The sequence below is a fragment of the Staurois parvus genome, unplaced genomic scaffold (assembly GCF_062004578.1).
Source record: "Staurois parvus isolate SC_StPar_1 unplaced genomic scaffold, SC_StPar_1.0 ptg000310l, whole genome shotgun sequence".
NCBI lineage: Eukaryota > Metazoa > Chordata > Amphibia > Anura > Ranidae > Staurois > Staurois parvus.
In genome coordinates, this window is record NW_028318106.1 from 1,842,566 (window position 1) to 1,856,804 (window position 14,239).

The 14,239-nt window shown below is 43.0% G+C and overlaps 1 protein-coding gene across 1 annotated transcript in view; it reads left to right on the forward strand.

The window, feature by feature from the left end:
- Nucleotides 1-772: 772 nt before the first annotated feature.
- The window catches only part of ATP8B1 (ATPase phospholipid transporting 8B1), a 144,251-nt gene continuing 130,784 nt past the window's right edge, over nt 773-14,239 (forward strand). Inside the window, exon 1 of the mRNA XM_089683442.1 lies at nt 773-963. The gene's annotated coding sequence lies outside the window, so the exon portion shown is untranslated. The remainder of the gene's footprint in view (nt 964-14,239) is intronic.

A 14,239-nucleotide genomic window follows, 5' to 3' on the forward strand; every position in this document is an offset into this window, starting at 1 on the left:
TTACATCCCATACATCTCGTGCATCTCGTGCATCCCGTACATCTCGTGCATCCCGTACATCTCGTACATCCCTTACATCTCGTACATCCCTTACATCTCGTACATCCCTTACATCTCGTGCATCCCTTACATCTCGTGCATCCCGTACATCTCGTGCATCCCTTACATCCCTTTCATCCCGTACATCCTATATGGGCAAGCAGATATACTGACAGGTCTGCAGGAGACCTGTGTGGTACCAGTGATCTGCTGATCGCTGCTATAATGGTTTCCAAAAGATAATATATGCACATATTTTTACCTGCAAAAAAAATGGACATTTGTTATTTTTCAGCGAAATGTGAACTTATCCTTTAAAGTGCAATACACGACGTAACACGTGTTAACTCACCGCAAGAATGTAAATAGACTTTCAGTTTTTTTGGGTCACCTTGGGTTGTCCTACTCTCATTGGTCACCACATACAGAGCCCTGCAAATCTGAGCCAGGCAGGTGACGAGGGGCCACATCCAACACACCCAGGGGCCCCACATTCACACACCTGGCGTGCAGATTCTATTGATTCACAGGCAGCCGACATTTGCCTACAATTCTTTATTCATCTCCTTTTATTTGACTGAGTAACCTGAGCGCATTCAAATACCAGGAGGAGGAGGAGGAGGGAGGCTGAGCAAGAGCAGGGGGAGGAGGAAGAAGGTAATTACCATCACTAAAGCCCCCGGCCCTTACCTGAGGTCACGTGACCCCTCCTGCTGCCGCAGCCAGTCCCCCCTCCAGGTGATCCGTCTCCGGGCCGCCAGCGGAGAGAGAGAGAAAAGTTGTCGGACGGGTTGGTCGGGTGTGACACGGCGGGGAGGGAGGGAGCCATTGTGAGCATGGACTGACAGAGCTCAGCTGGGATTGAGGACTGGATCGGAACCTCCAGAGGAAGAGATCGGCTGAATAGGAGAGGGGCACAGCCAGGTAAGAAGGATGGGGGGACCCTTCGGGGTACACCAGGCTATGTATCCATCTGATGGCTGGGGAGACCCTGGGACAGGGTGTCATGGTCGGGATGGGGTATGTTCTGAGTTGGTGGAAGCAAATCCTGGTCTGGGGAAGGCTTGAGGACATGGTGAAGTTCTTGGGTAGGTTCCGATCTGGTGTAGACAGGCAAAAGGTTCTGATGTGGTGGAAGGCGATGAGCTGGCTGAGTTTCGGGGACTTTCTGAGCCGGCGGAGTAAGGCAAGAGTTCTGATCGGGTCGAGGTTGGGACATTCTGATCTAATGGAAGCAAAGTCCTGGTCTGATGGAGGCTCGAGTAGGTGGCAGAAGCTTGGGGGGTTCTGGTCTAGTGTAGATGGGCAAAAGGTTGTGATATGGTGGAAGAAGGCAATGGTCCTCGGCTGACTGAGGTTTGGGGACTTCCTGAGCTGGTGGAGTAAGAGATCTGGTCGAGGTTTGAGGTTGGGACGTCCTGGTCTGATGGGGGCTGTTTTGGGTAGGCTGTGGTCTGATGGAGGCTGTTTTGGGTAGGCTGTGATCTGATGGAGGCTGTTTTGGGTAGGCTCTGGTCTGATGGAGGCTGTTTTGGGTAGGCTCTGGTCTGATGGAGGCTGTTTTGGGTAGGCTCTGGTCTGATGGAGGCTGTTTTGGGTAGGCTCTGGTCTGATGGAGGCTGTTTTGGGTAGGCTCTGGTCTGATGGAGGCTGTTTTGGGTAGGCTCTGGTCTGATGGAGGCTGTTTTGGGTAGGCTCTGGTCTGATGGAGGCTGTTTTGGGTAGGCTCTGGTCTGATGGAGGCTGTTTTGGGTAGGCTCTGGTCTGATGGAGGCTGTTTTGGGTAGGCTCTGGTCTGATGGAGGCTGTTTTGGGTAGGCTCTGGTCTGATGGAGGCTGTTTTGGGTAGGCTCTGGTCTGATGGAGGCTGTTTTGGGTAGGCTCTGATCTGATGGAGGCTGTTTTGGGTAGGCTCTGGTCTGATGGAGGCTGTTTTGGGTAGGCTCTGATCTGATGGGGGCTGTTTTGGGTAGGCTCTGGTCTGATGGGGGCTGTTTTGGGTAGGCTCTGATCTGATGGAGGCTGTTTTGGGTAGGCTCTGATCTGATGGGGGCTGTTTTGGGTAGGCTTTGATCTGATGGGGGCTGTTTTGGGTAGGCTCCGATCTGATGGGGGCTGTTTTGGGTAGGCTCCGATCTGATGGGGGCTGTTTTGGGTAGGCTCCGATCTGATGGGGGCTGTTTTGGGTAGGCTCCGGTCTGATGGGGGCTGTTGTGGGTAGGCTCTGATCTGATGGGGGCTGTTTTGGGTAGGCTCTGATCTGATGGGGGCTGTTTTGGGTAGGCTCTGATCTGATGGGGGCTGTTTTGGGTAGGCTCTGATCTGATGGGGGCTGTTTTGGGTAGGCTCTGATCTGATGGGGGCTGTTTTGGGTAGGCTCTGATCTGATGGGGGCTGTTTTGGGTAGGCTCTGATCTGATGGGGGCTGTTTTGGGTAGGCTCTGATCTGATGGGGGCTGTTTTGGGTAGGCTCTGATCTAGGGGAGAAAGGCCAAGGTTATGATCTAGCTGAGGCAGGGATGTGTTCTGATTCGTAGGAGTTTTTATTTTGTTCTGATATGGGTGAGACAGGAAAAAGGTTCTGATCGGGTTGCAGAAGGCAAGGGATCTCAGCTTACTGAGGTTGGGCGACTTTCTGAGCTAGTGGGCTAAGAGTGTTGATTTGGTAGAGGTTTTTTGAGTTCTGATCTGGTGGAAGCAAAGTTCTGGTTTGGTGTGGTGGAGGCATGGGTAGGTTCTCATCCTGGGGTTTTTTTTTTTTTTTTCCTTCTTAAACAGTGTCTTGAAGACACATTTTAATACTTTTTGATTCAATATGTTCTGATATGGCTGAGACAGGCAACAATTTTGATCTGGTGGAAGAAGGCAAAGATTTCTCAGCTGGCTGAAGTTTGGGGACATTCTGAACTGGTGAAGGAATGCCAGGGTTATGATTTGGTCGTGGTTTCGAAGGTTGGAGACGTTCTGATCTGGTGGAGGCTTGGTTATGTTCTGACATGGCTCAGGTGGGTTAAGGTTCTGACCTGGCTGAAGTTTGGCTGTCTCGGTCTGGTGGCAGCTTGGGGATGTTCTGAGCTGATGTTGAAGGTCTTAACCTGGTAGAGACTTGGGGGTGTTTTTGAGCTGGTGAAGGCTTAGAGTGACATTCAGAACTGGTGGAGGTGTTGAGTGATGTACTGGGCTGGCAGAGGCGATGGATGACATCCTGAGCTGGCAGAGGCAAGGGTGTGGGACCTTGCATGGTTCTGTGTACTCTTATATGATGACTACAATAAAGTTCTATTGAACTTTAGTGAAATATGTAGTATTTGGTGTGGAGCCGAAATTCTCTGTGACTGGCTTCTGATCCAGCTTGAGTTGTGCTGAGCTCCCTAATGTGTACTAATCTATCATAATCTGAGAGGTATTTCTCTTCTGAGTTGGACTATAGATGGATATAAGTCAACACTTTGTAGACATTTCACAGTATTGTTGATTTGCCTGAGGAAGGTCATTCAAATCTCCAAGGCGATACCTTCAGTCCCATTCACATCTAAGCTTAGTGGGATTCCCATGTTTTTTTGTTTTTTTTTTTGAGTGTTTTGGAGCATTTTCACTAGTTGAACATAGTACAGCCTAACCACTGGAATGGGCTGCCATACACGTGACAAACGCCCCAAAGAAGCTCCAAAACCCTTTTTGGAGTGAAGTGTGGCACTTTGTTTTTAACTGTGTATTTTGGAGCATTTGCAGCAGTGCAGATGTGCTCCTGCTGCCCATGCTTGGGGCGCCATTAACAAATAATGGTACTACAAGTGTGATATGCATTTTCAGCACATTTCCAAGATGTGCGGCAAAGTATGCATTTTCTGTGTGGTTTGCTGCATGTTCAAAAATGCAAAGATGTGAGCTGGGCTTGCAGGAGAGGTTTCCAGACAGACCTATCTGTGTTGCTGAAATAGTTCAGTTATTTTACTCGAAACCACTTGCCCTCCAGAGGCCCATTTCCTGACCAGGCCATTTTTTGCGATACGGCACTGTGTTACTTTAACTGACAATTGTGCGTTCATGCAACACTGTACATAAATTACATTTATGTCCTTTTTTCCCCACAAATAATGTTTTCTTTCGGTGGTATTTGGGAAACTGTGTGGTTTTTATTTTTTGCGCTATAAACAAAAAACTAAGCATTTGGGAAAAAAAAACAATTTTGACTTTTTGCTATAAAACATATCCAATAAAAAATTTTAAAAAATCTAATTTCTTCTTAAATTTAGGCCAAAATGTATTCTGCTATCTCTTTGCTTAACAAAAAATCCCACTAATTGTATATTAATTTTTTAATGTGAAAGTTAGTCTACAAATGGCGGTACATATACTAGAATTATTATTTTTTTTTTGTACTAGTAATGGTGGCAATCAGCCACTTATAGCGGGAATTCTGACACTGAGTGGGAACTAACTTGCCACTTACATCCCCGTGACACTAATACAGTGAGCAGTGCTAATTAAAAGCACTGACACACTACTGACACTGGGTAGGAAGGGGTTAACATCTGGGGCGATCAAAGGGTTAACTGTGCATTGTGTTGTGTTTTACTAGGGAGACATGCTGCTTTGTATCTCTACTGTGCAGAGAGATACAAAACAGCATGTCCATGCTGACAGAAGAGAGACCTGTGTTGTTTACACACTGGTCTTTCCCGTCTGCTTTCCCCAACAATTGCCGAGTGCTGGCCGGGAATCGCCGGCTGGGACTCGGTGATTGACATCTCTAGCCGCCAAAAGCAGCGCGGGTAGGGCGGCGCGTGCCCCTTACCCAGAGATGCAAGTCATGTATGTATACGTGATTTTGTGCAGCCCTTCCGCCCTGTAGCAGTACTTCTGCTATAGGGCGGAGGGCAAGTGCTTAAACCGAACTTCAGGAAACTGCCAAAATACACACATGAAATACATATATAAAAACTGATTTACGTGCCAAAGGATTTGTATTTTGTCCATACAGTCCGGAAATTTACTAAGCCCAGTCAGGGACTGGATAGTGAAGGAGCAGAAGCAGACTGATGAGGTCATGTTTTTGTTTTGTTTTTTATATCTACTCCTGGCTGCACTTGTAAAAACAGGACACAATGTACTGCCCAAGAGGCTGAAACATAGTGAAATTTAGGTAGTTTCTCTAGTTTTTTTTAAATAATTAGTGTTTTAAAATAAATGCAATTAATTTTAACACCTAATTGCATGCTTTTTTTTCTAATGAGATATTTTAATTATTATTCATGTTTGTTTCTCTTCCTAAAATGATTGAACAATCTCATTCCAGGCACATGTGCCTTTCCTGCACCTGGAAACCTAGTTTCAATATGATCTGAGACATTTGTAAACATTCTGTACAACAAGTTGTTTGTGTGTATGTAAGGATCGTACAGAGATTTGTGTGTATGTAATGGTTGTGCCTCCAGTGTATTTTCAGAACACAAATGTTTAGCATTAAGAAAATACTTCTGAGACACAAGCACGGCTTAAGCCCGATGCAAAGGAGCATAGGTGTGTACAACAGTGTACAGCCATTCACTTGACAGGCTGTATTTGGCACAAGAAAATGCTGGGTAATTACACCAGGCACCTAAAATATCTGTGAAAACGGCAAACCCAAATACTCCTGCACTGGGGGACGGACTCAACATAGGCTATAGCCAAATCTCTGATGTCCTGTAACGCAGGGGCAGACTGACAACTCATGGGACCCTTGTGTCCTTGCCCAAACTCAAAAAAGCCTATGAAAAAGGTACCAGGGGCATCTCATGGGGCCCCCTACTGACCCCGTGCCCTCGGGCAGTGCCCTGAGTTTTCAAATGGTCAGTCTGCCCCTGCTGTAACGTGCACGCCTTGCTGCCCTCAAAGGACCGGGGAAGTCCAAATGTACTGAATACAAAGAAAACAAGTAGAGGGCACTCCGGCCTAGTGCATTACCTTTTTAAAAAGCATTTATTAACCATTTCAATACCGGTCAATTTTACACCCTCCTGCCCAGGCCAGTTTTCAGGTTTCAGCGTTCTCACACTTTGACAATTGCGTGGTCATACAACATTGTACCCAAACTAAAATTTTATACTTTTCTTCACACAACTAGAGCTTTCTTTTGGTGGTATTTAATCACCGCCGGGGTTTTTATTTTTTGCTAAATTGACAAAAAAGACCAAACATTTTGAAAAAAAAACACGTTTTTCTTTGTTTCTGTTATAAAAGTTTGCAAATAAATAATTGTTCTTCATAAATTTAGGCCGAGATGTATTCTGCTACATGTCTTTGGTGAAAATAACCCAAATTAGGATGTATTTTTTAGTTTGTAGGAAAGTTATAGAGTTCACAAACTATGGTATAGATCTGAATATTGATCAATCCTGAAGTACTGACGGCCAATCTAATTTCTTGCGGTCCAAGAATGTCAGAACAGTACAGATATCCCCCAAATGACCCCTTTTTGCAAAGTAGACAGTCCGACGTACTTCATAAGAGGCATGGCGAGTTTTTTGAAGTTTTGTATTTTTCGGAAAATGAAAAAATAAAAAACATTTTCACTTTTTTTTTTTTTTTTACATACTGTCACCAGTGCAGTACAGCGTCATCATATAACTGGCATGGCGGTGATCAGGGACACTGACTGGTGACAGTGTGCAAGAAAGAAAAATAATTATTTTATATATATATATATATATATATATATATATATACTTTTTTATTCATATGTCCAAAGTAGTACAATGTTACCATAGTTACCATAGTAACATTGTACTACTTTGGGGAAGTGATCAGTATTTTTTTTTTTTTTACACAATTTGCTTATAGCAAAGAATTACTTTGCTATAAGCAAGCATTTACCTGAATGACATCGATTCATTCAGAGTTTTTTTTTTTTTTTTTTTTTTTTTTTTGTGCTTAGCTGTGATTTGTGATTAGCTGTGACCATTCACAGCTAGACACTAGTATACAATGGTATTGTACTCACAAATGATAATAATGTCAAAGGCAGATTATGAAAGAACAGCACTGTCCAATCCACACTACGTAACTGTCTGCAGTGGAAACCATGGATTTCCAACAAGTTATCGCGTTTCGAGGACTTGCCTCTTCCTTAGAGCCAACCTTGGTAGCCTGTTGGAAGTCCAGGGTTCCCATTGCGGACAGTTTCATAGTGTGGATTGGACGGTGCTGTTCTTTCATGATGTGCCTTTGACATTATTGTCATTTTTGAGAACAATACTTATATTATTGTTATTCTTTTTAATGTTTTTTAAGGTAATGCACTAGGCCGGTGCGCCCTTTGTTTTCTTTTGTATTCACCTAAAATGTCTGTGTAAGCCCCATGTGAATGGACCCTTAAAGAGGAACTAAACTGGAAGCTGTGCCCAAGAAATGCCAGCAGAGGATGCAGGACTAATTACTGCTATTACCTGTAGGATCCCTGAAACTGATCTTTTTCCCGTTACTGACTTGCCATGTCGTGTTCTGTACTGTGTGGGGATGGCCATCTTACCAGAGGAGTAGATTTTCTCATGTCAGAGCTGCACATAACTGGTGATCTGATGATGGTGGAGGGATGTTTAGGAAGTACCAAGAGAGCTGGAAAAGGCACAGATCCACAGAATGAATAAAGCAGAGGGATCCTTGTACTGCAGGTCCTCAGGTACAGCTTCCTCTCCAACAAGGAGAACTTTGAGCAGCCAAGGTGTGACATCACCAAATATCAATCCATAACTGCTGAGACTAGCAATCGGAGACAGTAGTGCCATAGATCTTAAACAGCAGATACACAGCTTTGAGGCTCAAGGCGCAGGAGGTGTGCTGATATTTTCTGAAAAGGAATCTGCCCTGCCAGATTCTCCCTGCTGGACTACAGAACACCCCCTCCTCATCTACGTAATGTAATGGGAAGGTGTTCTGTAGTACTCATTGGATTGCCAGTGTAGCATGAAGTTAAGCTCACTTTGACTACAATGTGTTTAAATTACCAGTGGGCTCTTACTCTATCTTGCCTTTATCCCAAGTCTGCAGTATAGGTCAGGAGGTCAGCAAAATATCTATTAATATTTTAAATGACTGGTCAGCAGGGCCGGTTCTAGACTATTCTGCATCCTAGGCAAGACTAGCTATTTGCTAGTCCATAAAAAAAAAAAAGTGAAATAAAAATTTTACATAACAGTAGAAAATATTAAAACAACAAAAAAAAACTGTAAATTTCTTTTAATTTGCAAAAATAAGTGCCAAAGGATGCCACCAGTACCAATATTAAAGACAAATTATATATTAACCAAATGTATATTAACTGTATTAACCACTGCATGGAGTTTGCATGTTCTCCCTGTGCTTGTGTGGGTTTCCTCCAGGTACTCCGGTTTCCTCCCACACTCCAAAGACATGCTGGTAGGTTAATTGGCTCCTGTCTAAATTGGCCCTAATATATATGTGTATGTATGAATGTGAATTAGGGACTTTAGATTGTACACCCCTTGAGGGTTAGGGACTGATGTGAATGTACAATATATATGTAAAGCGCTGCGTAAATTGACGGCGTTATACAAGTACCTGAAATAAATAAATATATATATACACACACACACTAAATGTTAATGTGTGTGGACAGGCTGTGGGACAATTGTGCAGAGTAAAGATGCCATCATTCCCTGTGTATGAGGAGAGGGGGACTCTGCAGAGAAATGAAGAATTCATAGAAGAGGTTCATAGGCCACACAGAGAGTGCCGGCCTGTGCTGCGTCCAGGCGCCCCTATGTGTCAGTGCGCCCTAGGCGGCTGCCTAGTTTGCCTAGTGGAAGTGCTGGTCAGTGATGTATTTGCTCCTTGAGGACTGTTGTATGTATATGGTTCTGCTCTCTTAGAATCTCTTCTGTTTTTGTGTTCTTGGTTTTGACATTATTGATATACTGGGGGAGATTTACTTAAGCTGATTTACTTAAGCTGGTGCAGCTGTGCATGGCAGCCAATCGGCTTTTAACCTTAGCTTGTTTAGTTAAGGCTTTGGCAATAAAACCTGGAAGCTGATTGGTTTCTATGCAGGCGTGAGCCTGATTTTGCATTCTCCAGCTTTAGTAAATATACCCCACTGTGTTCAGACAAACCAGAAAATTAGGATCGTTGACAAGTAAAGTGATTAACATTTGATTGTCTTGTTACAATGGCATCTGAAAGTCTGGCAACAAGTAAACATGTAGTTCTTAGCATGATATGTTGAAAGCAGATCAAAATGAGCATCAAAGTTTGTTGTATATGGGGCTCAGTAGCTGCAGACTGGTCAGATTTGCCCATACTGACCCATGTCCATAGCCAAAAGCACTTACAATGGCATGTGAACATCAGAGCTGGACCACAGAGCAGAGGAAGAAGGTGGCCTGGTCTGATGAAGCACGTTTTCTTCTGCGTCATGTTGCTGGCCGGGTGCGTGTACTTCACTTACCTGGGGAAGAGATGGCATCCTGAGAAGGCAAGCCAGCAGAGGAGGTGTGATGCTTTGGGCAATGTTCTTCAGGAAAACCTTTGGTCCTGCCATTCATCTGGATGCTACTTGACACGTACCACCTACCTAAACAATGTTGCTGACCAAGTACACCTCTTTATGGCAACACTATTCCCTGATGGCAGTGGCCTCTTTTAGCAGGATAATACACACTGCCACACTGCAAAAATGGTTCAAGAATGGTTTGAGGAACACAGCAACGAGTGCGAATTGCTGACTTGGCCTTCATATTCTCTAGATCTTCATCCAATTGAGCATCTGGGGAATGTGCTTTAAAAAACAAGTCCGATCCATGGAGGCCCTACCTCGCAACTTTACAGGGCTTAAAGGATCTGCTACTAACGGTTTGGTGCCAGATACTACAGCATACCTTCTGAAAGCAAGAGGACTTACCTAACATTAGGTGGGTCATAATGTTATGGCTGACCTGTGTATTCACAGTTGTGCTCCACAGTTTGCATACCCTGGCAGAAATCATGACATTTTTGGCATTGCTATTGAAAATATGACTGACCATGCCAAGAATAGTGATCATATGAAGCCATTTATTACATAGTAGTTTGGCTCCTTTTTAAATCGTAATAACAGAAATCACCTAAATGTTCCTGATAAAAAAAAATTCATACCCTGGAATGTTTGGCCTTGGTACAGACACACAAGGTGACACACAGGTTAAAATAGCAATTAAAGGTTAATTTTCCACATGTGGCTTTTTAAATTGCAATTAGTGTCAGTGTATAATTAGTCAATTAATTTTTTAGCTTCCATGTAGATGCACTGAGCAGGCTAGATACTGAGCCATGGGGAGCAGAAAAGCACTGTCAAAAGACCTGTGTAACAAGGTAACAGAACTTTAAAAAGATGTCAAAGAATATAAAAAGATATCCAAAGCCTTGAATATGCCAGTTAGTATTGTTCAATCACTTATTAAGAAGTGGTAAACCCAGGGATCACTTGATACCAAGCCAAGGTCAGGCAGACCAAGAAAGATTGCAGCCAAAACTGCCAGAAGAATTGTTCAGGATATAAAGAAAAACCCGCAGGCACCCCTAGGAGAAATACAGACTGCTCTTGAAAAAGACTATCCGTCTCCTAACCTTTAATATCATTGAGCCACTCTAGAGAGATATCAAATGTATGGTTCATGCAAGATACCAAAAACTTTGCATGACCTGGAGGCATTTTGCCAAGACGAATGGGTAACTATACCACCTGCAAGATTTCGGAGCCTCATGGACCCCTATTCCAACAGACTACATGCTGTCATTGATGCTAAGGGGGGCAATACACAGTATTAAGAACTAAGGGGACGCAGACTTTTTGAATACATCTGTACAGGGGCGGACTGACAACTCATGGGGCCCCCGGGCAATAGGGGATCATGGGGCCCCTGTGTCCTTGCCCAAACTCAAAAAAGCCTATGAAAAAGGTACCAGGGGCATCTCATGGGGCCCCCTACTGACCCCAGGCCCTCGGGCAGTTCCAAATGGTCAGTCTGCCCCTGCATCCGTATAATATTCTACACAGACCATACTGTTGTTCTGATGGTCTGTACCTGACCATTTTTTAATAATCGTACATGTGATGACTTTTTCTTCTGATAATGGGGAAAAATATGTATGTGCCCAGTAATAGAAGGAAAAACCATCTCTCTGCTCTCTGTATGCACAGGCCTGCTTTGTAGAATGGTAAACCCGGCCCTGTCTCTACTTTGCTGATCCAACTCACCTTGGGGTCTGTTCTAAGCATTCTGGACATTTATAAATGAACTCTGGTCTAAGCAGAATAGGTTCTATAGATGCTAAACCGAACCATGTACTCCTCCTAAATGGAACCTGGTAAGTTTTTTTTTTTTTTTTTTTTTTCGTCTTTTTCAAAAGACTTTGAGGGGCCTCATTTCAGTAAGACAGGCAATGCAGTATTGCTTTTAAATAGTCAAGCCGTCATGTAGCACCTGGCAAAGGTCTCTGGGTTACAAAACTCAACTGTATACGTAGTTGTCTGCTGACGCTTGCTATGGATGATTTTTCTTATTGTCATGTTACATAAAATATGCTGCGTATAGGGAACAATGGATTAAAGCGTGTAGGAGTGAATCATCTCTGAACAAACAATGCTTGAAATAGCTATTATATGCAAGTATATGTGCAGCAGTCATGAACGACTAATCAAGCCATGTTTGCCCAGGCCTACACTTGAAAATAACCCTTCTCAAAGATGTGGGGGAGATTTATTAAAACCGGAGCACTCTGAATCTGGTGCACCTGCGCATCAGCCAATCAACTTCTAACTTCAGCTTGTTCAATGAAGCTTTGACAATAAACCCTGGAAGCTGATTGGTTTCTATGCAAGTTTAGTTTTCGTGAATAACCCCCCTGGTGTACTTGCTGTTTGTGATTTCAAGAGGCAACTATCACTAAATCCGGCCATATACGGGTCGAATTCCAAAAGAATTTTCTTTCGAAAATCCTTTCTAAGAATTTTCATTAGAATTTCGCACCATTCGTAGGTCACAGAAACTACCAATTTTCGTGTGACCCTCGAATTTGAGTGATCGGGCATGTTGGAAATTTTTTTGAAACAAACAAATTTTGAATCAATTATGAAAAAAATAAAAGGCTGTGACCTGGAAAGAAAAGAAAATTCTTGGCCACGAAAATTCTTTTCTGTAGCAACATGAGGATAAATTGAAGGCTTGGTTGGCTGAATTTAGAAATCAATGGTGGTGCCGTCGGATTACAAAACGCACAACCTTTCCGATTTTTCTAAAGAAAATTCATTCGGAATTCGACCATAGCATAAGGCTATATTCACATCTCAGTTTTGGGATCCATGGCAATCGCAGGACAACTTGTGATGTGTGTTTTGGGTGTTATCCTTCAATTGCACCCCAAACTCACTGCAATTCTGCAGTGATTGTCAAGGTAAAACCAAGCCTTACAAAATTGTGTGAAGCTTGTTGCCCAAAAAGGAGCAGGAGTTTCTTTTCAGGCAATAAACGCACTTAGGGCAGCCCATTCACTTGAATGGGCTGGCCCTGTGCGACACTCAGTCGCATGAAAAGCTGTCAAAATCGCATAGTGGGAACGTTCCTAATGGGAATGGGGCCTAAGACTATGTTCACAGCAGTCTGCCCAGTAAAATGCAGCTTTTTACCGTGTGGGCTAGTGCATTGAGTTGCTGTGCGGTGACTTGCGGTAAGGTGAGGCAGACGTGCTGAATGCAGTGCTGTGGTGGGAGCAATTGTTTCCTGGGTGCCCCAACTCTGATCTGGGCCATATTTTACAATGTATATTAAAGTTTGTGTGTACATCATAAATGGACCCCTATGGGCTGCTGCCTAGCAAATTTAGGGCTGACATGGAAACATCAGCTATGTGCAGGCGGCGGCACAGGAGCAGAGCGACCTCCATTTCCAGTCATTCAGAGGCCGAGGTCGTTCTGTGCCTGTGCCGCCACCGCATGACTAATTCATTCTGGGGAAGATGTAAGGGGGGGGGGGGTTTAATAACGCTGGTAACATTAGCTGTGTAAAGTCGCGTTAAAAATGTGTTTAATAACGCTGGTAACATTAGCTGTGTAAAGTCACGTTAAAAATGTGTTTTATTTTTTTGTTTTGTTTTTTTGACCCAAAAAAATCCAATAACACTGGTTTGCCACATTTTTCAGCGTTTACAGCATTTTTACAGCTAGAAAACTCCTCTAGAAACCCACTAGTCCTGTTTTTTTTTATTTTTTATTTTTTTTTCCCAGCCAAAAACGCTGATTACAGTCTGAGTGCATGGACACCATGCTATGAGGAGTTTACTGGCTGTAGAAAAAAACATCAAAAGCCAAAAACAGCCGCTGTAAAAATGTCCCATGCGCATGAGAACTTAACACTGGTAAAGTTAGCTGCGTAAAGTCATGTTAAAAACGTGATTATTGACAGGATTGGCACCTTCGAATCATTTGTTACAGGAAGATCGTATGACATTAAACGATTCATTTCATGTCATAGCAAATTTGTGGTATATCTCCTCCAATGCCCATGCCACAAGCAATATGTAGGCCGTACAACCAGGTGCCTATGCGACCGTCTACGAGAACATGTGGCCAATATAAAAGGTTATAGAGAACACTCCCTTTCCAATCATTATAGGTTGTTTCACAATAACGATCCCTTCTCCCTTAAGTTTGTTGGAATCGATGTTATATTGCCACACTGGAGGGGTATGAACACCACTAGAGCCGTGTCGCAAGCTGAAACTAAGTGGGTATATGAATTGGACACCCTACACCCTCGGGGACATAACATTGAGATTGATGTTAACTGCTTCATAGCTAATAATTGATATGATCTCAATTTGTCCCCATGTCCAATTCTTCTTGTTTTATTTTATTACTGCATATTTATATATATATTTTATTTTTATATCTCATCAATATATATGTTTTTATCCTAACAATGAGATGCCTTACCATATTTTATCTATTTTTTTTATGGAGTTTTGTTGCTGGTTTGCATGTTTTGGGGTCTTTTGATGTATTTATTTTTAATATGATGATATTTATTTATAAAAATGTTTATATAATGTGATTCGATATATATGCCTAGGATGGCCCACTCTGGATAAGGGGGTCTTAACACTTTTTTTTAATTTTTATATATTTATTTATCTGGCATGATATTGGTCTTATTATATAGAGTTT